This window comes from Urocitellus parryii, unplaced genomic scaffold, assembly GCF_045843805.1.
Source record: "Urocitellus parryii isolate mUroPar1 unplaced genomic scaffold, mUroPar1.hap1 Scaffold_1873, whole genome shotgun sequence".
NCBI classification, from domain to species: domain Eukaryota; kingdom Metazoa; phylum Chordata; class Mammalia; order Rodentia; family Sciuridae; genus Urocitellus; species Urocitellus parryii.
In genome coordinates this window covers 936-28,665 of record NW_027552306.1, presented here as the reverse complement: position 1 = coordinate 28,665, position 27,730 = coordinate 936, and the positions used below count along the sequence as shown (strand labels likewise).

The window sequence follows — 27,730 nt, the reverse complement described above, 5'->3', positions numbered from 1 at the left end:
AAAGAAGAAACAGAAGGAGAGACAGAATACAAATTTGAATGGCAGAAAGGAGCTCCATGAGAAAAGTACGGTCTGGTTTGCTTTTAAGATACAATATATATCACTATATCTGCAATCCCATCTTATGTTATTACCTTTATATGCATTAGAGAAAGTAACTAATATGAAAACATTTTTATTGAACTTTCTTATGCAACCAATCTACTTTTATCATAGTCTTGTTTTATATTCTTGTTCTTTTTATTTATAAATTACAAACTATAAGCCTAGATATTTGATAACTATTTTGAAATATTAAATAGACTATAGTTCTGTATACTTATTGAAGTAATAACACATTTCATATTGTTTTGAGGACTATAACTTTTTCAAGTTAACTACCATTGAATTTATTAAATTATTCTTAATATTTTATTTATACATTTTCTCTATTTAATAGATATGCCAAAGATGACATGAACATCAGAGATCAGCCCTTTGGCATTCAGGCAAGTGACATGTATTTTACCCTTTACGAATAATTTTTATTTAGTAAATATCTACATAATTATCAAAAAGGTGTTCACGCTGAAAAAGAACAATATGGTTTGTATTGGTATCAGATGATGGTAGGAATAAGGAGAAAACATTAAATGTGGTAGACTGACCAAAAATGTGAATCAAAATTACTAATAAGAGTTATGGGGAGGCTGGGATTGTAGCTCAATGGTAGAGCGCTCGCCTAGCATGCGTGGGGCCCTGTGTTCGATCCTCAGCGCCGCATAAAAATAAATGAATGGAATAAAGGGATTGTATCCAACTACAACTTAAAAAAATAAATATTAAAAAAAAAGTTATAGGGCTGCAGTTGTGGCTCAGCTGTAGAGCCCTCACCTAGCATGTGTGAGGCCTGGGTTTGATCCTCAGCACCACATAATAATAAATAAATAAGATAAAGATATTGTATCCAACTGCAACTAAAAAATAAATACTTAAAAAAAAGAGTTATAATGATGTTGGTGTCTGCTCTTTTCCAAGAATTTGGAGAATTAGGTCATGACCAAGAAAAGATTTAAAACAGTAATTTGTTTAGAATCAGGGCAGCCTGTCACTAGAGGGAATCCTTATAAATAAAATGTTGTTGGAACCTTTCCTTGCTTGTTCATTTATGTATTATCTGTAACTTAAACAGCAGAGCTGAGTCCTTACAGTTGGCACAGAGGTTGGGCCTGAAAAGCCTAAAATAAGTTCTATTTGAACCTTTACAGGAAAATTTTGCCAGCTCCTGGTTTAGAAATTTGAAACTTTTAATTTTGACTTATTAAAACTAAGAAATTTTAAGATGATATTGTTATATTGCAACCAACTAAGAAGTAAAAAACAATAGGATTCAGCTTAGGTGTTAGGCAGGATTTATAATAAGATTTTAGTATTTGTATTAAATTTACCAAACTTAGTTTTGTAGTATCTTTTCCTACAGATCTTTTTAAAATGTGAGTAATTTAACTTGAATCCTGCCAAACATTGGTTAGATTCGTAGTATTTTAGTAACCAAAAGAATATTCATTCACTTTTCTCAGGTTCGAAATGTAAGATGTATTAAATGTCACAAATGGGGTCATGTCAACACAGATCGAGAATGTCCTTTGTTTGGTCTTTCTGGAATCAATGCAAGTTCGGTTCCCACTGATGGCTCAGGTAGGCATTAGACATGATTTTTTTTAGAATTTAGGTAAATAAGGAAAGAAAAATAACATTTTTTTCTTTAATCTGAATATTTTTTGTTTTATTTGAGTTTTATTGTTTTAGACTAAGGCACATTACCAAAATATGATTATCATTGAGAAATTCTGTGTTGAAACTAAAATGCTTTGTAATAGAATTAAAATGTAATTTTTCCAGCCAAAGGCCCTATGAACTTGATTTTTTAAGGTAAGATAACAATAAATACTTTATCAGGTTAGTGGCCTAAAATTAGAAAATAAATGGTTGATTCTCATATTTAGATTCTCCTGATTTTTAAAAAAGGCTGGAGTGAAAGCCTCAGCAATCATTTCTCTTTGGTTCATGGAATTAAAAACAAAACTGAGTAAAAAAAGATGATAAATATGTTTAAATTGGGTTTATATTGGAAAATTATTTATCTTACTACGTATTATTTTCTAAAAAAAAATTTGTCCACTTGGGTTTGCATCATTTTGGCTCTTCATAAAAAGGATACTAAAACTGTGAAGTTTTAGCTTAAGTTCATCATTATCTTACTACTATTTCATTGAGATAGCCATACTAATTTAATCCTGTCTCAGAATAAGTCATAATAGAAATACCCTACTTAATTCTATAACCTTCAATGAGTAATTTCACTTTTATGGGCTTCAACTCCTGATTTTTTTTTTTTTTTTTGGTACAAGGGATTGAACCCAAGGGCACTTTATTACTGAACTACATCCCCAGCCCTTTATAAAATCTTTTACCTGGAGGGAGGGTTCCACTAAGTTGCTGAGAGTCTGACTGAATTGCTAAGGCTGACATCAAACTTGAGATCTTCCTACCTGAGCTTCCCTAGTCACTGGAATTACAGGCATGAGCCATCACACCCAGCTCAACTCCTGATTTTACAATAAGGATGATAGTATGACTCAGATTTTCAGCACTTTATAAAGCAGCTATAGAACTCTTTTTTTTTTTAAAGAAATCTTACATAAAACCCTAAAACATAAAAGCACTGCTATTTATTGAAACAAGTCCTCTGGGCATTAAGTCCCCTTCTTTCAGTCGCAAGGCCTCCAGTCATCTCTTTAGAATCTCTATGGCTTTTGCTGTTCACCTCAATCTTGAGCCTAGGGTTCACCCTCATTCAGCTTTCAACCTTTTGCATCTGTTCTTACTTTCTTCTAGAAAACCACGTTCAAAAAAGTTCATCTTAATATTAGGAGTTTAGGAATTTGATCCATCGTTATTTTGGGCATTTCCCTAGTGGTGGTATAGATGTTAGAATTGGTGAAGGAAGCATACCTATAAAATACTGTGATTGATTTTTGAAAAATCTTTATTCCTGTAAAATAAGTTCAGAAACCACCTTTTAAGGAGAAGGAGAACTAGTTGTTCAGTTGTAAGACAATGTTAATACAGTCTTTGTTCTGGCAAAATACCTTATAAAAGAACTTACCAGGGCTGGGGATGTGGCTGAAGTGGTAGCGCGCTCGCCTGGCATGCGTGCGGCCCGGGTTCGATCCTCAGCACCACATACCAACAAAGATGTTGTGTCCGCCGAGAACTAAAAAATAAATATTAAAAAATTCTCTCTCTCTCTCTCTCTCCTCTCACTCTATCTTTAAAAAAAAAAGAACTTACCACTGATACCACAATACAGATACTCTTAATAACCCACATAGCTAATTCTCCCTCCTTCCCTGCCCTCTTCCAATTAGTAGAAGGGATAAAGGCCCCAAAGGAAATAAAACCCCAAAGAAAATGGAGTGGAGTAGGTCATACATCACGAACCCATTTGGCTCAAATATTTTTGACACTTCCCTTTCTTAGTCCAGAGATTCATTGTTACATCTTAAAAGTATATTCTGTTTTCAAGATAGGGTTGCTTCTTTCTCATCTTTTCCTTCATGCCAGTCTTATAGTTTCCTTACACCTACATGATTCATGGGTTGTTTTGAGACAGGCAGAAGTAGTAGCTGTCTTTCTTCCCCAGCCTCATCTTACTCTGATCCTGCTTCTGAGAGAATGAGTAGGATAGACTCCAGGCTTAGCCCTTTCTTTTAATAATCAGTAGGCCTGCCTTGTCTTGAGTCTGTATTAGAAAGTATGCTAACAACAACCCAAAGAACTTGTGTATTAACCTATTTTTAAAAGTATTTAAAACAAGAGCTGGGGTTGTGGTTCAGTGGCAGAGCACTGGCCTCGAACATGTGAGGCACTGGGTTCAATCCCCAGTGTCACATAAAAGTAAATAAACAAAATAAAAGTATTGTGTCCAACTACAACTAAAATATTTTTTTAAAATAAAGATATTATGTCCATGTTTAACTAAAAATATTTTTTAAAAAAATAAGTATTGAAAACAGTAAAACCCCACAGTCACATGCCACACAGTTAGTAAATTCCTGTTTAATGCAGCTGGTTATTGACTTTTCTTTAGCCCTCCATTTGTATCCATTAACCTTATGGTAATTCAGTGTATGCAATTCAGGTTTTTGTATGCCATTCATTGGGGTATTATTGTAGAACTATTCTTTTCAGTTAAGTGAACTTTGTCCAAATAACATGAATGAAGTAGAAAAATACATAACTTGTTGAATCCTATTGTTTTACCTATATTTAACCATATTTAAGAAGTCTACATATATTGACATATGTTACATACAATATATTGTCTGTTTTGCCTGTGAAATTTGGTAAAGACTTGAAAGAACTGTATACAGGGTGTTGGAGCAAGTATGGTAAGATGAATATTTCAATCCTTTGTTAATAAATTGAACAGCCATTTTGAAGGGCCATAATATATATCAGAAGTATTCAAAACATCATTTGGGGCATGCCTGTAATCCTAGCTACTCAGGAGGCTGAATCAGGAGGATTGCAAACTTGAGGCCAGCCTTAACAATTTACTGAGGCCCTGTCTCAGAAAAACACAAACAAACAAAAATCCACCATATCCTTTTACCTTCCAGTAGTTAAAAGAAAGCAATAAGGTATACCCTCAAAGATTCACAGTAGTGAAAGATTAGAAACAACATGTAGACTTCTCAAGTATGGTTAAATATAGGTAAAACAATAGGATTCAACAATTTATGCATTTTTCTACTTTGTTCATATTATTTGGAAAAAGTTCATTTGACTGAAGAGGAATTCTACAATAATACCCCAATGAATGTCCATCAGTAGGGGGTTTATTCAGCAGTTATTTATGAAGCAATTATAAGTTCTGTGATGAAAATGTAATTGGAATCTGTGATCAAAACTAACTGGGGAGTTACTATATTAAGTGGTCAGAAAGGCCCCTCTGAGGAAGTGATGTTAAGATGAGACCTGAATGACAAGACGATTACAGCAGTGTGAGATCTGGGAAAAGAGCATTTGGCGTATCAGGCAAAAGGAACAGCCTTTCATACAGAGGGACCATCAATCCTGATAGGGCACATACTTAGTGGCACTCACCTAGTGGTTAAAAACATTGACTAAAGGGCCTGGGGTTGTGGCTCAGCGATAGAGCGCTTGCCTAGCCATGTGTGAGACCCTGGGTTTGATCCTCAGCACCACTTAAAAATAAATAAATAAAGGTATTGTGTCCAACTACAACTAAAAAATAAATATTAAAAAAATATTGATTGAAGATGACTCCTTAGATGCCTGCTTTAGAACTTCTACTGTGCTGCTTCTTAATTGTAACTTTAGGCAAGTTATTTAACATCTCTTGCTGATATGTATAAAACATAATAATACCTACATCTCATAAAGTTGTTATGAAAACTAGATAAGTTAATACATGATGCTTAGAATAGTGCCTGGCATGTAATAATCACTTCTTGAGTATTTTTTTTTATTAATTGTGGAGTATCTCCCGCAAATGGAATACTCTACAACCGTATGTAATATATATACATAAGTAATATAGCTAGAGATCTATGTTGATTTGTAAGGATATAGGAGGATATATCAAGTGTAAAAAAAGTTAAATGGTATCAATTAAAAGTATGTAGGATAAACAAAATGTCAGGCATTCCATAATTAAATTGGCTTTCAAGGATGAAGTTATTTTTAAAATCTGTATGACTTTAGATGCTCTACCTTTTATGATAAAAGGATGACTTACTGATATAAGAGCCTCTATTTTTAGGGTTGTCGGTGTAGCTCAGTGGTAGTGCATTTGCCTGGAGCCTCTGGATTTGATCCCTAACCACCCGCACCCCCCAGAAAAGCCCTATTTGAAAATTAATTCTTAGAACCAGTTTATTATTTATTTTTCAAACACTTGTTTTTAGCAACTATGTATTTGACATCCTACACATTAGCCAATAAGTTTTTTAAACTTTATGTTCTGGTTTATTGAAGGTATAGACTATTCCTAGTTTCCAATCAAATCAGAAACATTAACATATCACATAAGAGACAGTTGGGCACAGTGGTGCATGCTTATAATTCTAGCAGCTCAGGAGGCTTAGGCAGGAGTATCACAAGTTCAAAGCCAGCCTCATAAACTTAGCAAGACCCTGACTCTAAATAAAAAATAAAAGGGGCTAGTGACAATCTACTCAAAATTAGAATACGATTTAAGAGTCTGTTTAATAGAGGAAAGCATTGTTAAATTAGGTAGTTAACAGAGTAAGAAGGACTAAAATGATCTCTGAAGAATTAAAATTTAGATAGGTAGAAAGAAAGTTTGACACCCCCCCCCAAAAAAAAAGACCTGAAGAAAAACATAAGCACAAAAGAATTTAACTTGAATAGAATAAAATTTGAATGGCTCTCAAGATGGGATGGAGGGAATTTGTCCATTCATCCTGCAACCAGTGTTTCCCAAGCTTACCTACTGTAAGGAATCATTTAACACAGCTTGTTTAAATATTGGTTCTCAAGCTCCTGCCCCATAGGGGCTATTGAATAAGAGTCCAGAGAAAAGTCTGAGAATCTTATCCTCGGATAATGCTTATGATCTGTTGTTTGTCTTTGGAAGGCAAATAATATAGAGGAAAATGAAAGAGAAATGTGTTGAAAGAGCCTTTACATAAAAAAGGGGGGGGACAAATTTTCAACATTTCTAATTTTTAAGTATTGTAAAGAATCTAAATATCGTGCAATAGGGGAATGGCATGATATTAATTAAACTAGGTGTGGTATCGAAGGCCTATAATCCATCTACTCAGGAGGCTGAGGCAAGAGAATCACAAGTTGGAGGCCAGCCTCAGCAACTTATTGAGACCCTGATTCAAAATAAAAAATGAAAAGGGCTGGGGATATAGTTCAGTGTTAGAGAGCACCCCTGATTTCAATTCCCAGTACTCCAGATAAAAAATACTAACTGAATTTTCATTGGAATTAGTTAAGATGTTAATTTGATGAAATTACAAGCAATATTATTTTGTATTAAAATTTTAAAATAAACTTAAAATTTAGCCTTTTTAAGCACTAAAACTCTTCAGAAAGCTAATGCTTTCCTTTCTATTCCCATGTTAAGTTTATTTTCAGAATATTAGAACAGCTAAAGGAAGCAGAGTTATGGTTGTGGTGCAAAGGCTGTGTTCACAATGAGAAATACCTAACAGACTGAATTAATTCTTTGCCTTAATCTTTATATCTTTAAGATATTAGGGAAACTTTATCTTTATATCTTTAAGATATTAGAGAAACTTCCATTTCCAGTTTTTTCTTTCAAACTGACAAGGTATGAGAGTAAAAACTGCCATATACACAGGGTATTTTAATTTCTTAAATTCTGTATCTGAATTGTCTAAGAATATCTGAAGACATTGAACTCTGTTAAAATTGAGAAAGGAATAGGGATTCATTCAGTTGTAAAGCCCTTGCCTAGTATGCACAAGGTCATAGGTTCCATCTCCAGCACCACAAAAAAAGAAAAAGAAATCAGTAGCTTTCACTATCTAGGCTATTACATAAGGTGAAAGTTACCAATCTGTTTCTGATGTACCATCAAGGTTGAAAACCATTATCTTAAGCTGTTTATAAGAATAATTGAAGATTTGGGAGGATAGTACCTTTTACTATATATTTGTTTGTTTAACTTGTGTTTTATTTATCATAAAGTCATAAATTTATCCTAAGGAAATAGTCATGAATATGTCCTAAAGATTTAGTCACAAAGAATTGTGTATGATAGTGAGAGACAATACTAAAATATCTAGTAAAAAAAAAAATTCCCTCATACTGGGGTTTGAACCCAGGGGCATTCTACCCACAAGCTATATCCCCAGCCCTTTTTATTTTAATTTTGTGAGAGGGTCTTACTAAATTGCTGAGGCTGTTCTCGAAACTTGTGTGTGACTGTTCTGCCTCAGCTTACCAATCTGGGATTATGAACATGAACCTGGACTGTTGAAAGGAAATTAAGTGAATTATGGAACATTGTTATAATGGAATTCTGTACAATGCAGCATTTAAAATGATAAGATTTCTTAATGATGGGGATATTTTTTAAAACATTTAGTGAATTTTTTAAAAATAGGTTATAAGACAGAGAAGTTACAGTTGTATATCTGTTTATGTGTATAGGTAGACACAGAAACAGATATTTTAAAGAAAAGGATTGGAAGGAGATAGACCAAATTAATAGTGGTTGTGTTTGGGTAGTAGGATTACTAAGATTTTTAGTTTTATCTTTTTGCTTATCCATATTTCCAACAGTGAAGATAAATTACATTTATAAATTTTTAAGTGAGCATTTCTTTAAAAGAATTAAAAATTATACATAGAAATAAATTATTTTAAATTGTATTGCTCCATTAATGCCTCTAAAGTTTGACCTGAATTTAGCAGTAGTACTTAACTAAAGCTAATAGAAACTCTTAAAGGTTTCTCAAAAACAAAATCAAAACTCTACTATCTTAAATAGAAAAGTGAGTAATAATGATGTAATATTCTGAACTTGAATGCAATGAAAAATAAACTGACCAATTTCCTAATCCACTTGGTGATTCAAACTAAAAAAAAAAATCTTTTCATTTAAAAAAATCACCTATTGAATAATGTCTCACCAGTGAATAGAGATTATTTTTGCAATAAGGCAATTTCAGTAGATGTGGTTATCATGGGATAATCACACCCCTGGGGTACAGCCTTGTGCCTGTAATCTCCCAGGAGTGTAATTATTTCATGATAACTGCACCCCCTGGTGTTACATTATTTCTATTATGAAATTCTTAGTTTAGTATATAAAGTAACTTACTTTGATCACTGGAAACTGCAAGGTGCTGTTAGAATGCTCCAGCTGTGAGGTTTACAGAGACCAGCTATAAGATTTACTTCTCCTTTACAAAGTTAAATTAGGCAATCAAAATGCTTCTTTGGGCTAAGCTGGTTTAGAATATCTTTTCTACTGAAAAGATCATCTTACCTTTTTCATCCACTCCAGATACATCAAAATTATCCTTAAAACTTGTAAGCTTCAGTGGTAACTGAATTTTTATAAAATATTCTATAACATAATTAAATGACTAATTCATATCTTTTATCTATACTCTGTAGAACTTATTTTTTATCACTGACTCTTAACATCTGTCAGTTATTTGTGTTTTTAATGTATATTGAAATTAAAAATCTTTTTCTTTTTTCTTAAACCACAGTGGAGTATTTCAACAGAGCAAGTGATTTGTTTGTTTTTTCTGGTACTAGGGATTGAACCCAGCCAGGGCCTCATGCATGCTAGGCAAGTGCTCTACCACTGAGCTGCATCCCCAGCCTTTTTATTGTATCTTGAGACAGGGTCTCACTAAGTTGCCCTCAAACTGAGGCTGACCTCAAACTGAGCAAGTATTTTTTAAACAGCTTTATTGAGCTATAATTTACATGCCATCAATGCAATGGCTTTTAGTGTATTTACAGAGTTGTACATCCATCACTATAGTCAATTTTAGAACATTTTAATTTTTCTAAAAAAGAAAGAAAGAAAATCCCTTGACCCTCACCCTCCAGTCCCCAGCTGTAGGCAACCACTAAACTACTTTCTGTCCCTATGTCTTTGCCTCTTCTGGACATTCCATTCTTCCATGGAATGTGTTTTCCCATTATGCTTAAATGCCCAGATATTCACACACACATACACCAGTCTTATAATAGCCCACCAGGATACAAGTTTATATGTAGGCACCTATAAAACAGGTAAATGTGTAAGATTTTCTTCAAAGAACATAAAGCAAAATTCTATTTTTAAACTCCTTTATTCCCTAAACATGGATTTTGTATCTCTCTCCATGTTTGACTTTCAGATCTTTTTCTTCAGGAAGCAAATAGTTAGCTCTAAATAGTTACTCTATAGGAGAGCTAGACATGCTGAAGCACTTCCATTGCTAATATTTTATTAAAGATTATTACACCTATATTTTTATACCTCATGAGAGGTACTGGCATGTAATTTTTCTTTCTTGTTTGTATTTGGTTTTGGTATCAGGATGATGTTAGTCTTATAGAATAAGTTAGGTAATGTTCCTTCTGTTTCTGTTATCTAGAAGAGATTATTAATATAATTTCTTCTTAGGGCTGGGGATGTGGCTCAAGTGGTAGCGCACTCGCCTGGCATGCGTGCAGCCCGGGTTCGATCCTCAGCACCACATACAAACAAAGATGTTGTGTCCGCCGATAACTAAAAATAAATAAATAAATAAATATTTTAAAAATTCTCTCTCTCTTTCTCTCTCTCTCCCTCCCTCCCTCCCTCCTTCTCTCTCCCTCTCTCTCCCTGTCTCACTCTCTTTAAAAAAAAAAATATATATATATATATAATTTCTTCTTTAAATATTTGATAAAATTAACTAGTGAATCCATCTGGGCCTGTCACTTTTTGTTTTAGAAGGTTATTGATTGATTGTTGGCTAAATTTCTTTACTAGATAGATGCCTATCAAATGACCTTTTTCTCCTTTTGTCAGCTTTGGTAGATTGTGTCTTTCAAAGAATTGGTCCATTTCATGTAAATCAGATTTAATGGTATAGAATCATTTGTTGTATTCCATTATTACCCCTCTAATGTCCATGGATCTGTAGTGTTGACCCTCATTTCATTTCTCTTTCCTTGGTTAGCTAGAGCTTTATCAATTTACTGATCTTTTCAAAGAACCAGCTTTTGTTGTGATTGATTTTTCTCCCTTGTTTTCCTCTTTTTATTTCTTCTCTTCTTATTTTGAATTTAATTTGCTCTTCCTTTTCTAGTTTTATAAGACAGAAGATTATGTAATTGATTTGGGAGAGGTGATGAAGTTTGAACCCAAGGCCTCACCCATGCTAGTCAAGTTCTGTTCCACGGAGCTACACTCCAGCTCTACATATTGATTTTAAATCTTTCTTCTAATACATGTATTTAGTACTATAAATTTCTTTCTGAGTTGGTTTTTGCTGTGTCCTACAAAATTTAATAGGTTTTATTACAATGATTTCTGACATTAACTACCCAGAAATAGGCCAGACTTCACAGGTTAACAGTTCTCCAAAGACTATTCTCAATTAAGACACCAGCTACAAATTTGGGAGTTCCTAGACCACCCACCAAACCTGCTACAAATCCACGCTTCCTTCTACCTGCCTAAGGTTTGATAATTCACTAGACTGACTTACAGAACTCAGAAACTAACACTATACTTGTGATTACAATTTTACTATAGTAAAAGGATAAAAATCAGGGTAAGCCAAAAGAAGAGGTACATAGAACAAGGTCTGGGAAGGTCCCAGACACAGTCTTCCAAAGTCTCCCTGTAGAGTCAGTACCTGTCAATCTTCTTGTACATTAATATATAACAACTTTTATTAACCAGGGAAGCTTATCCAAGCTGTCTAGTTTTTATTGGTCTTTATTACATAGTTGTGAATGATCAAAATCATTAGCCATGAGATTTAACTCTTCTATCTCCAGCTCTTCTTTCTTCCTCAAAGGGCTTCTCTCACCTAGCTCAAAGTCTAGCCCTCTAATCACATGATTTATTTTTCTGGTATGGTCAGCCACTATCTTGAGTCAGCTCTTTTTTTGTTGTTTTGTTTAGTATTTTTTTAGTTGTAGGTAGACACAATACCTTTATTTCATTTATTTATATGTGGTGCTGAGGACCGAACCCAGGGCCTCTCACCTACTAGGTGAGTACTCTACCACTGAGTCACAACCCTAGCCCTTGAGCATGATCTGATCATGTATATTGAAATTAAAAATCTTTTTCTTTTTTCTTAAACCACAGTGGAATATTTCAATCATGAGTCACCATCATGAGGCACATCAATAACATAAACTATCAGGACCCACCAAAGATACTCTTATTACTCAGGAAATGTCAAGAGTTGAGGTTCCCTCAGAACTGGGGACAAAGGCTAGGCATGGGGACCAGCCCAGCCATTCAGGAAGCTGCGGCATGAGGATCACAAGTTCAAAGCCAGCCTCAGCAATTTATTAAAGCCCTGTCTCAAAAAATAAAATGTGTTGGGGATGTGGCTCAGTGGTTAAGCACCCCTATGTTCAATCCCTACTACTTTAAAAAAAAGAACTGGGGACAAAGACCAGCCCAAAATTGTTATACAGCAGTTGTATTGTCTATTCTTAGTTGAAAATATTTTTTACTTTTTCCTGAGACTTCTTTGATATATGTGTTTAGAGCTCTGTTATTTAATCTCAAAATATTTTAGGTTTTTCTTTTACTTTTATTAAGTTGTGTTATATGGCCCAGATGTGGTCTATTTGGTAAATGTTCTATATGAATGTGAGAAAATATATATTTTTCTGCTGTTGCTAGGTGAATGAAGTATTCTATAAATGTCAATTAGGAAAAAAATGTCAACTAGATCCAGTTGATGGATCAGTTCAATATATTCTGATTTTTCACCTGTTGTATCTGTCAGTTATTGATAGAGGGATGGGAAGTCTCCAGCTATAATAGTGGAGTTGCCTTTTTCTAAAGATACTCATCAGTTTTTGCTTTACACATTTTGATGCTCTGTTAGGCACATACACATATTTGGGTCTTTTTGGAAAATTGACCCTTTGACCGTTATGTAATACTCTATTTAGCCTTGGTATTTGTCCTTGCTCTGAAATCTGTTTGTCTAAAATTAATATGGCGCCAGGTACAGTGGTGCATGCTTGTAATCCCAGCTACTCAAAAAGCTGAGACAGGAGGATTACAAATATGAGGCAATCATACTTAACAACCAGAGCAACTTAGCAACCCCCAGTCACAGATTTAAAGAATAAAAAGGGTGGCTCAGTGGTTTTAACGCAGTGGTAGAGTTCTCCTGGATTCAATAAAATTAATATATATGCTCCATCTTTATTTGGTTATTGTTAGCCTGGGGTATATCTTTCTCCATTCATGCACTCTTTTGCTTTGTTTTTATTTTTGTTTTTTGTGGTGCTAAGGATCGAACTCAGAGGCTACCACATGCTAGGCAAGCACTATTACTGAACTAACCCCATCCCCCATTCTTTTACTTTTAATTTGTGTCTTTTTTTTTTTTCAGTACTGGGGGTTGGGCCCACGGGTACTTAACCACTGAACTACATCCCCAGTTCTTTTTTGAGATAGGGTCTCACTAAGCTGGCCTTGTCCTTAAGATCTTTCTGCCTTTGCCTCCCGAGTTGCTGGGATTATAAGTGTGCATCCCCCAGCTCCTGTGCCTTTATGTTTAAAGTAGATTTCTTTTGAATATCATACAGTTGGGTCTTTTTTTTTTTCTTATAGTCTCTTAGTTGGTATGTTAAGATTCTTTATATAAAAGTGATGATTGTTATACTTAATAGCTTTCATTTTTTTAACATTTATTTTTTAGTTATAGGTGGACACAGTATCTTTATTTTACTTTACGTGGTGCTGAGGATTGAACCTAGTGCCTCACACATGCTAGGTGAGCACTCTACCTCTGAGCCACAACCCCAGCCCCTAGCTTTTGTTTTTTGTAATTGTTTTCTATTCATTGCCCTCATTCATCGTTTCATTTTTGTTCTTTTTCTGCTTCATCTGGTTTTAAATGAGTATTTTATATGATTTCACGTTTTCTCAACATTTCAATTATACTATTTCTTGATATTTTTTTTAAATTGGTCATCTCAGACTTTGCAATATACACGTATAACTAAGTCTACTTTCAAAGAACACTCTACAACTTCCTGAATAGTGCAGGTGCCTTTTAACAAAGTACCTAGTTCCTGTTATATAATAGAGTTCTTCCTTCCTATCCCTTAAACATTGCTGTTATAATTTCATTTACTCATAAGCTATAATCATTTATTTTTGCTATCTTTATTTTGAATCAGCAGTTATCCTTTGGATCAGTTAAGAATATGAAAAATGGGTTGGGAATATACCTCAATGGTAGAACACTTACCTAGTATGCACAAGGCCATGAATTGATTCCCAGCACTGCAAATAAAGAAAAAAAATTGAAAAATAAAAGATCTGATTGATTTTATTTGACCTTCATTTATTCTTTCTTGAACACTCTTCCTTATGTAGACCTGAGTTTCTGACCTAGGTTATTTTGTTTCTCTCTGAAAAACTTAAAGACAGGTGTACTGACAGCAAATTCCTTGTTTGTCTGTTTATTTTATATTTTAAAGAAGGTCTTTGTTTTTATACTTTTGAACAATAATTTCAGTGATACTGAATTCTACATTGGTGGGGTTTTTTCTTTCTTTTTATTCATTTATTAGTTCTAATCAGTTAGGATACCTGACAGTAGAAAGTTCTTCAATTCATTGTACACAAATGGAGCAGAAATTTTCACTTTTCTGGTTGTGCATGAACTCAACCTATACCCTAAAGATTTAAAAAGTGACGCAACCACTTCAGTGTGTTGTGTATATGTACCATCATTCCATTTGAAAAATAGATACCTTCTTTATCTATTCATCTGTTGAAGGGCATCGAGGTTGCTTCCATAGTTTAACAACTATTCACAATTGCTAAACTGTGGAAGCAACCTCGATTCTGTCCCTCCTTCCTTCCCTTCCTTCCTCACACTAGATAGCATTAATCCCTTTATGAGCGTTGATCCCTCAGAGACTAAACACTTCTTAAAGGTCCCACTACCTCTCAACACCATAACACTGGGAACCAAGGCTCAACATGTGTATTGGTGGGGTCAAACTATATTCAGACCATAACAGACAGATATTACAACTATCAAAAAATTGACTTAAAAATAAAGAAGTTAAGCACCAATTCTCTCCTTTATAAAGTTGATCACAAGTGCTTATACTTGATTGTGGATGATTTAATTTTTTCCTTTATATGTAGATGATTTTATGTTGTTAAATATTTTATGCAAGAAGAAGCTAGGTAGTCGTTGAAAAAAAAAAAATGTGGACCTATTAAAGAGATTATCTAGGCTGGGTACAATGGTGCACACCTATAATCCCAGTGGCTCAGGAGGCTGAAGAAGGAGGATTGTAAATTCAAAGCCAGCCTCAGCAACTTTGCAAGGCCCTCAGCAACTTAGCAAAACCCTGTCTCAAAATATTAAAAAAGTCTGGGGTGTGGCTCAGTGGTTAATTGCCCCTGGGTTCAATCCCTGGTACCAAATAAAAAGAGAAGTTTATCTAGTAAAACTTGTCAAGTCATATTGTGGCAGAAGTCAAAATGATACTCTTTACTAGTACTTTAAATTTTAAGTGACACCAGTGGTTAAGTTATTTCAGACTATTTGTATATATTATTATAAGTTAGTGATTAAATTTGTTAAAGTGTCTGTTCCTTGAAATTCTATTGATGTGAACAAATTAATTACAGTCCTGTTCTAAATGACTCTGTTCTGTGTTAAAGGTGTGTGTGGGATTAGAGGAGGCTACAACTCCCACATTCTCAAAGGGGTATTATGATTCTCAGATAACAATCATAATTCTCTCTTACATATTTCTTCCTATTAACATCATTGCATCCTTTCAAGGTCTTCCAGCCTCAAGTAATAGAAATTAGTTTGAGATTACCCAGGAAGGAAAAGGAGAATGAATGGAATTCAGTACACCTAATAAAACTAATTCTTCTACCCAAATCAAACATAATAAACTTAATATTAACCTTCATCATGTTCCAAATGCTTTGCTTTTTACCTTTTCTAAATTCTATGAGAATTTGAAAATCTAACTCAAATTCTATTTTATTCCTGAAAAATCTTAAGTTTTTCTGAGATAGGGCCTGTGTCTTATTTATTTTTGTATCCCCATTGCCTTAAACAATGTACATACTTAGTAAATAATAGTATAGTTGGTGAATAGAAAGGCTTTGCTAATAAACATCATTGTTGATCATCTCCTCTTAATTATATATATATATGCATATATGAGTATATATTAGGGGTACCAGGGATTGAACTCAGGGATACTCGACCACTGAGCCAAATCCACAGCCCATTTTTGTATTTTATTTAGAGACAAAGTCACACTGAGTTGCTTAGCACCTCCCTTTTGCTGAGGCTGGCTTTGAACTCTCAATCCTCCTGTCTCAGCCTCCCTAGCCACTGGGATTATAGGCATGTGCCGGCTTCCTCTGATTATATTTTATAATAGAAATTATAATTTGTTTTACTTATGAATTAATTTTCCCCAAAATATTATAAGTTTAAAGGTAAAATCCAAGTTCTTGAGAAGTTCTAGTAAGATGAAATAACAAGCCCTCACTAACACACAAATTTAAAAAAAAGAATTTTCTGTGTTATATACTAGGGATACATAAGTTCAAATTCCCTATACAGGGCTCTCCTCAGTTATATACATACAAAATATATATGGGTATAGCCAGAGTCTATAGTATCATGGTCACTCAGTAATTACTAGTGACTGAAAAGATCATGTGTAACTTTTTTTTTTTAATAAAATACACTAGTCTTAAGTATAGGGTTTAAGTTTGGCAAATGTACACACCTGGTAACAAACATACCTGACAAGATAAGGAGCATTACCATCACCCTAGAAAATTCCTATCTGTCCCTTTCTGGTCTGCCTCCTCTAATCATGAATTTCTAATCCCATCTATTAGTCATACCTGGTTTTTTATTTGGTTTAGTTTTTGGTTTTTTGTTTTGGCACTAGGGATTTAACCCAGGGGCACTTTACCACTGAGCTACATACCCAGCCCTTTTTATTTTGAGACAGGGTTTCACTGTGTTGCTTAGGGCCTTGCTAACTAAGTTGCTGATGCTTGCCTGGAATTTGTGATCTTCCTGCCTCAACTTCCTGACTCATTGGGATTACAGGCCTGCGCCACCATGATTAACTTTATTATTGCTGGTTGTATCACCACTGTAATATTTGCATATAAATTAAGTTGAAAACAAGTTATAAAGATATAATGAAATATGTGTCAAATATCTTCATACTGATTCTGTAAATCAAGGTTGATTTTAATAAATAGTAATTTTTACTAGCATATAATAAGGACAGTTTGATATTTTTTTGCCTTTGTGTATTTTTTAGACACATGGACTAAAATGAAATGTTTGATTTTCCTTTATATTGTGTGTTTTAATAGAGATCAGTTAGTTGTCTTCAGTATGAACTTGGGATGAGGGCAATAAGAAATCCTATTGTTTCCAGCCTCCTCAAAGATGAACTGGCAGTGTGTCAGGAAAATTCCCAGTATGGAGCAGTTTTATTACAATTCAGTACAATTGGTTCTTGCATAACCTTTAGAAAATCATACATAAAACATTCTCATCTATATAAATAAAAATCACCCACACACTTTATTAATAGCTTTGTTCACTTTTTTCCCTGGGAATTATGCTGCATGTTCCTACTGTGCCCCTTTTTTAGTCTTTTTTAAAAGACAACTTTCTATAAGCTTTCTTAAAAGCAAAATGGTTACAGTAATATAAGTGTGAGGTAATTCTCAATAATTCCCACAAGACCTAGATCTCCCTCTTAATAATGTACTATAAATAGTGTTTCTAAGTGTCATAGTCAGTTTAACCTTAGGAAAGAAAAAAGGACAGAAGATTATGCTTTCATGGAAATGATAGTCATGTTTTCTTTTATTTGTGATAATATATGATGATTTACTTATTTGTATTCATTCTGGGGATTGAACCCACAGTCTCGTGCATGCTAAGCAGATGCTCTGCCACTGAGCTGTATACTCCCAACCAACCACTGGGTGTTTGGGGGGTTTTGTTGGTAGTGGTGGTTTGGCTTGCTTGTTTGTTTCTAGTGTTACTAGGGGTCGAACACAAGGCTTCAGAATTGTCAGTCAAAAGCTCTACCACTAAGCTGCATCCCCAGTGCAGGGGGGTTATTGATCTTATTTATTTATTTACTTATACATTCTTGGAGATTAAATCCTAGGTTACTCTACCACCCAACTTTATCCTCAGCTCTCTTTATTTTTTTTATTTTGAGGCAGTGTCTCTCCAGCAGTGTCTCCAGGTTGCTCAGGATGGCCTTGAACTTGTGATCTTCCTACCTGGGCCTCCTGAGTAGCTAAAGTTATGGGGCATGCAGCACCACCAGCCAAGGAGTGTTATTTTAAAATACACATTTTCAAGTTTATGCTGCTGTTCAACTAAGGCCGCAGTAAATACATGGTAAAAGGGGTTACAGAACATACTAAGTAGAAGTCTTACTAGCCTGATTTGCTTAATTGGAGATATATTTTGGGGCTATCATTTTCTGGAATACAAACTTTTTGGAAAATTTTCTATATATTATTCCAAAGGTAATAATCTAATAATAAACCTGTAGATCCAACTACCAATTTACAGAAAATTAAGGAGCTAGAAGAACATGTTCAACAGTATCACCCTCCATAATGTGGGATATTTAACAGGACAGATTACCTGGTTTCTTCAACAAATGAATAGCAGGGTGAAGGGAAGGAGCGGGTAAATTTTTTAAGATTAGAAAACTAGATACAATTGGAGAAATTTAAATATAAACTGGATATTAGATGGTTTTTTAAATTATCAATATTGATAGGTATAATAAAAATAATGCAATGTTAAGAAATTGTCCTTACTGATTCATACCAAAGTGATATCTGAGATTTTGCTTAAAATACTTTTCCAGAAAAGAAATTTGGATGTAATAGATGAAACAAGAATGGTAAAATAGTAAATGCTTGAAGCTATGTTACATAGGTTTGAAACATTCTGTACCATAAAATTAAATTTAAAAGACATAGTTGGGCTAGGGATATAGTTTAGAAAAAGATTGCTTGCCTAGCACACAAAATCCCTGGGATCAATCCCCAACACCACTGAACACACACATATATTGGAAAGGGAAAAATATAGATCACCACAGTAAAAGCGAGCAAAACTGTATTCACTTTCAGAATAGCAGTTTAGTTTAGCAAACAACATCCCTATAAATTAACATGTAAAATTTGGGGGAAGGATAAAAAGGCATTTATAATGAAGCCTTACTCAACCTACAATTCATCCTATTTTCTCTTATACCATTAAATTTTTAGACAATACTTCATTTAAAAAGAATAATGAACTCAGAATGGAAGATACATCTGACAGTGGGAATAGTAGATGGACCTAACTCTGGCAGCGGAACACAACAAGGGTCTGTCTTGTCTTCCACCTTAGTCTCCCCCTTGTACCATTTGTGGCATTCACCTGGGACTGCTGTCTTCTAATTGTGGAGGAGTCAGATTTGTGGCCTTTCCTCATAGCCAGACCTTTGGCTTTGTATATTTATCTGGGATAAAATACCTATTTTACTACAGAACATTTTTGACCTTCTATTGCTCATTGCTTTTGTTCAGTTTTATATATTTTTTTAAAATATTTATTTTTTAGCTTTAGGTGGACACAATATCTTTATTTTATTTTTATGTGGTGCTTAGGATCGAACCCAGGGAATTGAGCCAAGGGCCTCAAACATACTCTAACACTGAGCTACATCCCCATATACACCCCACCTCCTCAGACAAGGTCTCGCTAAATTGCCCACACAGCTCTCAAACTTGTGATCTTCTTGCCTTGACCTCTCAAATAGCTGGGATTACTGGTATGTACTAGTGAGCCTGGCTAAAATAAATGTCCTTAATGAGTAGATTCAGCCTCTTACAAACATACTTTGTGCAGCTTAATTTACCTTCTGAGAATTTTTTCTTTCCTGAGTTACTGATTGCATGGTATTTTTCCTGGGAGAACATAGTCCACGTCTAATTAGTATATAGAACTGAACACCATAGCACTGGTACTTTGACACTTTACAGTATTGCCATATTACAATAAGAAAAGTTTGCAGAATAAATTAATATTGAGATTAATTCCTTCAATGGACTTGCTTCCTAAATCAGAAATTGTTTTTTATGCTATAGAGGCCTAACCCAGTGTGGCTGAATGATGTAGAAAGCCCTTGCAAGTCTACGTTTTACTGAAATCTCTAGAATTATTCTGCCATAGTAAATTTAAGAGTTAACTAAATATTCCTGAGACCCAACTCCATTTGTAATTTAAATTAAGATATCATACATTAAAAATGTAGTTATTTTTTGTATTTGAACATTTGCATAATCTATTTTATTAGCATATCTGTATTATCAATGAATTTTGAGTTCTCAGCCTAGTGTCATTTCTGTCAATATAACTCTACATAGCCACTGCCATAGTGACATGAAAGTATAAAGATGTCTTGCTAAATATATCTTAATTAAACTTGACTTGTCACATCTTCTAAACACAGAGACTTAAACCTAGAACTTTTGATGCTAGGAGATTTAAGTACAAAAATAAGCCAGGCATGGTGGCGCACTCCTGTAGTTCCAGTGACTCCGGAGGCTGAAGCAGGTAGATCACAAGGTTGAGAACAGCCTCAGCAACCTAATGAGACCCCTAAGCAACTCAGCAAGATCTTGCCTCAAAATAAAAAGTAAAATGTGCTAGGAATGTGTCTCAGTGGTTAATAACCACTGGGTTCAATCCCCAATACTGGGCTGGGGTTGTGGCTCAGTGGAAGAGTGCTTGCCTAGCACACATGAGGTACTGGGTTTGATCCCCAGCACTACACATACACACACACACACACACACACACACACACACACAAAACCAACTAAATAAATCCCCAGTACCCAAAAAATAAAGGTGAATAAGACTAGATTTGAAAAATGTTACTACTAAGAACAATTTTTAAGAATTATAGACTGTTATAAAATAATCATAAAGATTATATAGCTACTGGTAAAAATGAATTGTTACTATTAATTGAGTACTGTTTGTCAGGCACTTCACTAAACACTATTTACAAAGTAGTAATGTATGCTGTTTTTATACTGCACAAAGTTTGGTTGGGGTTTTAAGAAATATAAATGCCATAAGAGTAATAGTTGTGTAATCTGTATAATCTGTCGCATTGATAAAAGAGAACATTTTCTTGAAGTAGTTGGAAGTACTGTAAAAAATGCATGCTTTCTAAAACATTAAAATTATCCATCTTGTGATGAAAACTAATGAAATTAGTGGTAACCTCTCATCCTAATGACCAAGCTCTTTGGCCCTTTACTAGAGTGGTTTTTATCTTAATTCTTAGCATATTTGCTTTCTGAATTTATATGACATATAATAAAGTTAACAGGGAATTGTATTTTTGACAGTTCAGAGGACACATTTTCTACTTTCTAAAAGTATGTTCCTACATGTGAAATTTGAGAATCCCACCAATTCAATTGTTTTGGGTTCGGGGTTTGGGGTTTTTGGTTTTTGCTGTGCTGTGGCTCAAACCCCCGTCTTTGCAGATACACTAGGTAAGCATCTACCACTGAAGTACATGGAGCTGTTATTCATTCATGTGAAGCCATTAATTGTATGAGCACTTTTATGCCATTTACAGACAACTAGTAACTAATACTTAAATTTTGAATTTTTTAAATTTTTAGTTGTAGATGGACACAATACCCTTATTTTATTTACTTTTTTTGGTGGGGGGAGGGAGGTACCAGGAATTGAACCCAGGGGCACTTAACCACTGGCTGAGGCTGGCTTTGTACTTGTGGTCCTCCTGTCTCAGCCTCCTGAGCCACTGGGATTACATGCCCCAGCGTATTTACTTATTTTTATGTGGTACTGAGGATCAAACCCAGTGTCTCACATGTAGTAGGTAAGCACTCTACCACTGAGCTAAAACCCCAGCCCCTGAAATTTGATTTTTATTTAAAATTTTATTGTCAATATATGCAACCATTTTGTAATTTTAAAGGGTCATTAAAGTAATCCATAGGAATTAAATATGAACTCTCCCCATATGTCAATGATAGGCAGTTTCCTCCCTATTCTCTCCTTCACAGCTAGAGTAGCCATTCAGTTTTTCTTGATAACATGACTAGAATGGTAAAGCCTAGAGAGCAGTACCCTTTTCCACCCAGTTTTACCAAAGCTGCTATTGACAAATGAACAGATTTGGATTGATTGCCTTTTGGTTTTTTTGTTTGTTTGTTTTAAGTTCTTTTTTTTCTTCTTTTTAAAGAGAGAGAGAAAGAGAGGATTTTTTAATATTTATTTTTTAGTTTTCGGCGGACACAACATCTTTGTGGTGTTGAGGATCGAACGCGGGCCTCATGCATGCCAGGCGAGCGCTTGAGCCACATCCCCAGCCCCTTGATTGCCTTTTGTTTTCCATGGTAACAGATAGTTACCATATTAATGATAAATAAGTGGTAAAAGACCAATAAAGAAGAGAAAAGGGAAAAAATAGACAAAATTTTTAATCAACAAACTAGAGAATCTGTTTCTGAATGTTTCTCTGTCTCCTACCATTTGTTATGAAGTCCTTGTCTTCAGTAACTGTCTCAGTCTTCCTTGTATTACAGACATGTGGCCCAGGGTAGTTCATTTAAGCTAATGTACAGAAATTTGGGTGTAGTTACCATGAAATGTTGTCAGTTTCTTAGCTACAGGGAAAATAAAATGGAACAGGAATATAGAAAAGAAGGAGCTGGGGTTGTGGCTCAGTGGTAGAGGGCTTGCCTAGCACATGTGAGGCACTGGGTTCGATCCTCAGCACCACATAAAAATAAATGAGTAAAATAAAGGCATTGTATCCATCTACAACTAAAAATATTTAAAAGAAAAAGAAAATTAAGAGTGAAGAATCTCTTCTGCTTTACATAGCCTTATTTTAAGGGAATAGGACAGACCTTTCAACTTTTTTTTATAATGTATATTCTGTTAGTCCGTATCACAGGACCAAAAAGAAACTCACTTTTCAGTTTGGGATTTTGCAAACAGTAGCTTATGAAAAATATAAAATATGCACACCTATACCTATCCTAAAATTGCTTTTATCAACCCAAATCTAATAACTAGAAATTTCAAAATCTGGGCATATTTTATAAGCGAGATTAAAGAGCCTAGTCGTTACTCAGTAGACATGGAGGCAAGACTGTTGATAATATCAACCCCACAGCATTGTATTCAATATTGGTGTTTGATAAGCAGGGGTAAGGAATTTTCTTTTGGAAAGTAGGATAATAAATTGTGTATGTACCTGTAAAAATATCTCTTTTAAGTGAATTCTTACTGAGAGAGTAACTATTAAAAGTTTAATTGTAGTTTGTCATTTTGTTTTGATCTTATACTAAAAACTTCCAACCAAACAATATGTAAATATATCTTTTTCAATATGACAAAGTTGCATAAGAGAATCCCCTTGCACGTAAAGAAAAATGCAATTATTTTCTATTCTGAATCTCCAGACTGCTGTTTTAGAAAATCATATCTGATTATTTGCTCAGCAGAAGATTATTGAGTTGATTTAGCTGTGATTTTACTTAACAAAGCTTCAACTGCATTCCTACTGTGGAGTCCGAAAAAGGTAGAGAGATATAAATGATACATTCAAACTGTGATTTTTGTGAACAGGGCCATCGATGCACCCCTCGGAGCTAATAGCGGAGATGAGAAACAGTGGGTTTGCACTGAAACGAAATGTACTGGGGAGAAACTTGACCGCAAATGATCCATCACAGGTAATGATCTTTTTATCAGTAAGCTGAAAATGTCTATAAATCTAAATGTGATTGCTTGTGAATTGCTACTTAATGTTTCCAATGTTCATATATCCATAGGAAAGTCACATAGAGCAAAGAAAATTCCTAAAATGTATTTTGATTTTGCCTCTTTATTATTTTAACCTAAATGAGAAATTGTTTATAAACCTATATTTTAATAAATGAAACGGCTCCTCTGTGTTTATATGGATAAAATAACCGAATGAGTGTTAAGATTGTTTTTCCCTTCCTGCCAACTCACCCCTGACATGACATTAAATTGAACTAATGGTAAGAAATATATAGGCAAACTCCTAAAAATTACAGAAAATATTTTAAACTTTTTTAATTTATTAAAGTTAGAAAATAGTTGAGTTTGAAGGGTTGTATTAGTATGTATTCGATAACATACAACTAATATTATAAAGGCTAAAATTATGGATATCTGTGGATATTTTGACCTTCCTATAAGATTCATGATCTTTTTTTTTTTTTTACAGTGTTGGTAATTAGCTACATGCTAAACAAGTGCCCTACCAGTGAGCTGCACTCCCAGCCTCTCATGATCTTCTTGTTTTTTAAATTTCATTAAATTATTTTAAAGATAAAATATTTAAATAGGAAAATGCTGAAATTCAAGAAATCTAAAGATTGTTTCTGTGTTCATTTTTTCTTTTCTTCCTGATAAAGTTTTCTAATGTTAGCAAGGCAGTTGTACTAACATCTTATGATCCACTGTAACAGGTAGACTACAAAGAAATTTTTAAAATTCCATTTGCAGCCAGGTACAGTAAGATATATCTGTAATCTCAACGGCTCACAAGGCTGAGACAGGAGGATCACGAGTTCAAAGCCAGCCTCAGCAAAGGCAAGGCACTTACAACTCAGTGAGACCCTGTTTCTAAATAAAATACAAAAAATAGGGCTGGGGTTGTGGCTCAGTGGTTGAGCATCCCTAAGTTCAATCCCTGGTACCAAAAAGAAGAAAAAGAAAAAATTCCATTTGCAGTTCCTAGTCCAAAATACCATATTCATCTATAGTATGTCCCTATTAAAAAAAATCTTGTTTATGTTTTCTTTCCTGATAACTACTTGTCTGAAAATTTAGCAATTTGATGTCTTTGTTGACTCAGGAGTATGTTGCAAGTGAGGGTGAAGAGGATCCAGAAGTGGAATTCTTAAAGTCACTCACAACCAAACAAAAAGAAAAACTTCTCAGGTAATTGGAAAAGTATATATTTAATAGATTTTGTGTGTGCATGTTTGTGGTGCTGGAGATCTGAAGCAGGGCCTCATGCACTACAAGGCAAGTGTGCTACCACTAAGCTACACCCCCAGCCACACTAAGAGCTCTTGAAGCTATTTAATATGCATCGTGTTGATTTATTCTTCAACCAAAGTAATACAATTCTGTTGTCTTTTTTTTTTTTCAATAATATAAGATTGTGTACTTGGATAATACCACAAACTATTGCACTTTTCAGTATATTTAATTTGAAAATTGACTTATTTGTAGGTTTTACTTTTCAGAATAGATTTGTGTGTATCTTTGCACAGTTTTTCTTAGAAACTATTTTTGGTGCTGGGAGTGGTGGCACACGCCTGTAATCCCAGCAGCTCAGGAGACTGAGGCAAGATGATCCCGAGTTCAAAGCTAGCCTCAGCAAAAGGGAGGCTTGCTAAGCAACCCAGTAAGACCCTGTCACTAAATAAAATACAAAATAGGGCTGGGGGTGTGGCTGACTGGTTGAGTGCCCCTGAGTTCAATTCCGGGTACCAAAAAAAGGAAGAAAGAAAATGTTTTTGCCCATGTATCTTTGTTTTCTTTCTACATCTTGTAAATTTTTGAGAAATGCTGAAAGAATGTTTAAGGTACATGTAAACTTTATATTAGACTACCTTTGGATTAATAAATCTAAGAAATATCTGCTGAGTCCAATAGAGGGAGCTCATGATGTTCTCAGGAAGTAGAGTTTTAAGAATGGCTGAGAAAAGCCAGTGAAGACACTTACCTCAGAGAAACTCAAACATACCATATAAACAAGAAGTTACTCTTCTGAGACTGCATATTCGTCTTTAGAAATTCTCAATGCCCTGATGGAATTGCTCTAATTATTTATAAAACTGAACAGTTGTTGAAAAGTAGTATGTGATTGTTTTGTTACATAAACCTAGAAAGGTCATCAATTTTTATTTATTTTTGTGGTACTGGTGATGGAACTCAGGAGTGGTTTACCACTGAATTACATCCCCAGTCCTTTTTGTTTATTATTTGGAGACAGGGTTTTGAGCCTCACTAAGTTGCTAGGGCTGGTCTTGAACTTGCCATCCTCCTGCCTCAGCTTCCCAAGTAGCTAAGATTACAGGCATGCACCACCTTGCACAGCTAAGGGTATCTTATTTTTTTTTTTTAGTTGTCAATGGACCTTTATGTTATTTTATTTATATGTGGTGCTGAGAATAAAACCCAGTGCCTCAGACATGCTAGGCACGCTTTCTACCACTGAGCCACAACCCCAGCCCTAAGGGTATCAATTTTTAAAGTGTATTTTTATTTGGAATTTTTGGAGAATATATTCTTGAATATTGATAATGTAATATTAATATTCTTGAATACTGATAATGTAATATTAATATTTTCATACTTTAATACACAGAAAGTTTCAACAGGTTCAACTAATGTGTACACCATTCACAGGCTTTCAGATATATATAGATATTTCTCTCTTTTTTTTTTTTAATTGTAGATAGACACAATACTTTTATGTATTTATTTTTATGTGGTGCTGAGGATCAAACCCAGTACCTCATACATGCGAGGCCAGCACTTTGCCACTGAGCCACAGTCCCATCCCTCACAGGCTTTCTTTAGATCAGAATTACTATACCTTTAGAGTACTAAATAATTTCAAATTCTAACCCAGTAAGAATTTAATAGTCATTTCCATTGATGAAGTACAATCAGAGAATTGACTTAATACATTTATTTACTTAAATATAATGTAAACATGCCTTGAACAATTTAAAAGAAAAAAATGATTTGCCGTTTAATAAAATAAGTTGTTTATATATGGATACCATTTTTTAGTAGCTTCTAAGAAAGCATATTATCCATTAACAATTTTATAGTTGGTGAAATGGCTACTTTTTAGTTTGCTACTATTTTTTCCCCAATTACAGGAAATTGGACAGACTTGAAAAGAAAAAAAAAGAAAAAAGATAGAAAAAAGAAAAAGTTACAGAAGAACAGAAGTAAACACAAAAAACATAAAAGCAAATCCTCCTCCTCTTCCTCTTCCTCCTGCTCCTCCTCTTCCTCCAGTACAGCTTCAGAAAGCAGTAGTGAGAGTGACAAAGAAAAGAAGAAAAGAAAGAAACACAAATGTTCAGGAAATAACAGTGATTCTGAAGAAGACAAGTCTAAGAAGAGAAAACTTCATGAAAAACTTTCTAATAGTCATAGTAACAAGGAAAAAGTCAAGGAAAAGTCTAGGTCTTTAAAAAAAGAGAGTTCCGGAGAGAATAGCAAACAGAGCTATCCTGATAGCCACAGGTCCAAAAGCCACCACCACAGCCCAGAGAAGAGAGGATCAGAAAAAAAAGAGGGGAGCAGCAGAAGCTGTAGCAGGGATGAGAGGAGTAGGAGAAGCCGAAGCCGAAGTCCTGGTAGTTATAAGCAAAGGGAGATAAGGAAGCAGCCACAGCAGAGTCCCAGTGAAGAGCGCAGCAGAGGAAATGACAGCAGGAGCCATGGCACCAGTGTATACAGAGGAGAAAGAATGCACAGGGAGCATCCCGGAGATAAGCACACCAAAGGGACCCACAGAGAAAGAAGCAGAAGTCGGGAGAGAATAAAGAGACCGCATGTAACAGTTACCTAGTAATAAAAGCATCTCCACTTTCTTACTAAACACTTTTAGTAAGGGCTAAATTATGTACTATTATCTTTGTAATAAATAAAGCTCTATTTTAATTTTCCATCTCTGTAAACTGTCATTTCAAATATAAAACCATAAGAATGAATTTTGCAAATATTTGTAAGTAATGTATTTTGAGAATGTAGAAGTATTTTCTGTTGTTAACTGTTTCTTGTGCCCCTGTA

General features: G+C 34.5%; 1 pseudogene; it reads left to right on the top strand.

Moving 5' to 3' along the window:
* On the top strand, positions 1 to 27,730 carry LOC144251744 (corepressor interacting with RBPJ 1-like; annotated as a pseudogene).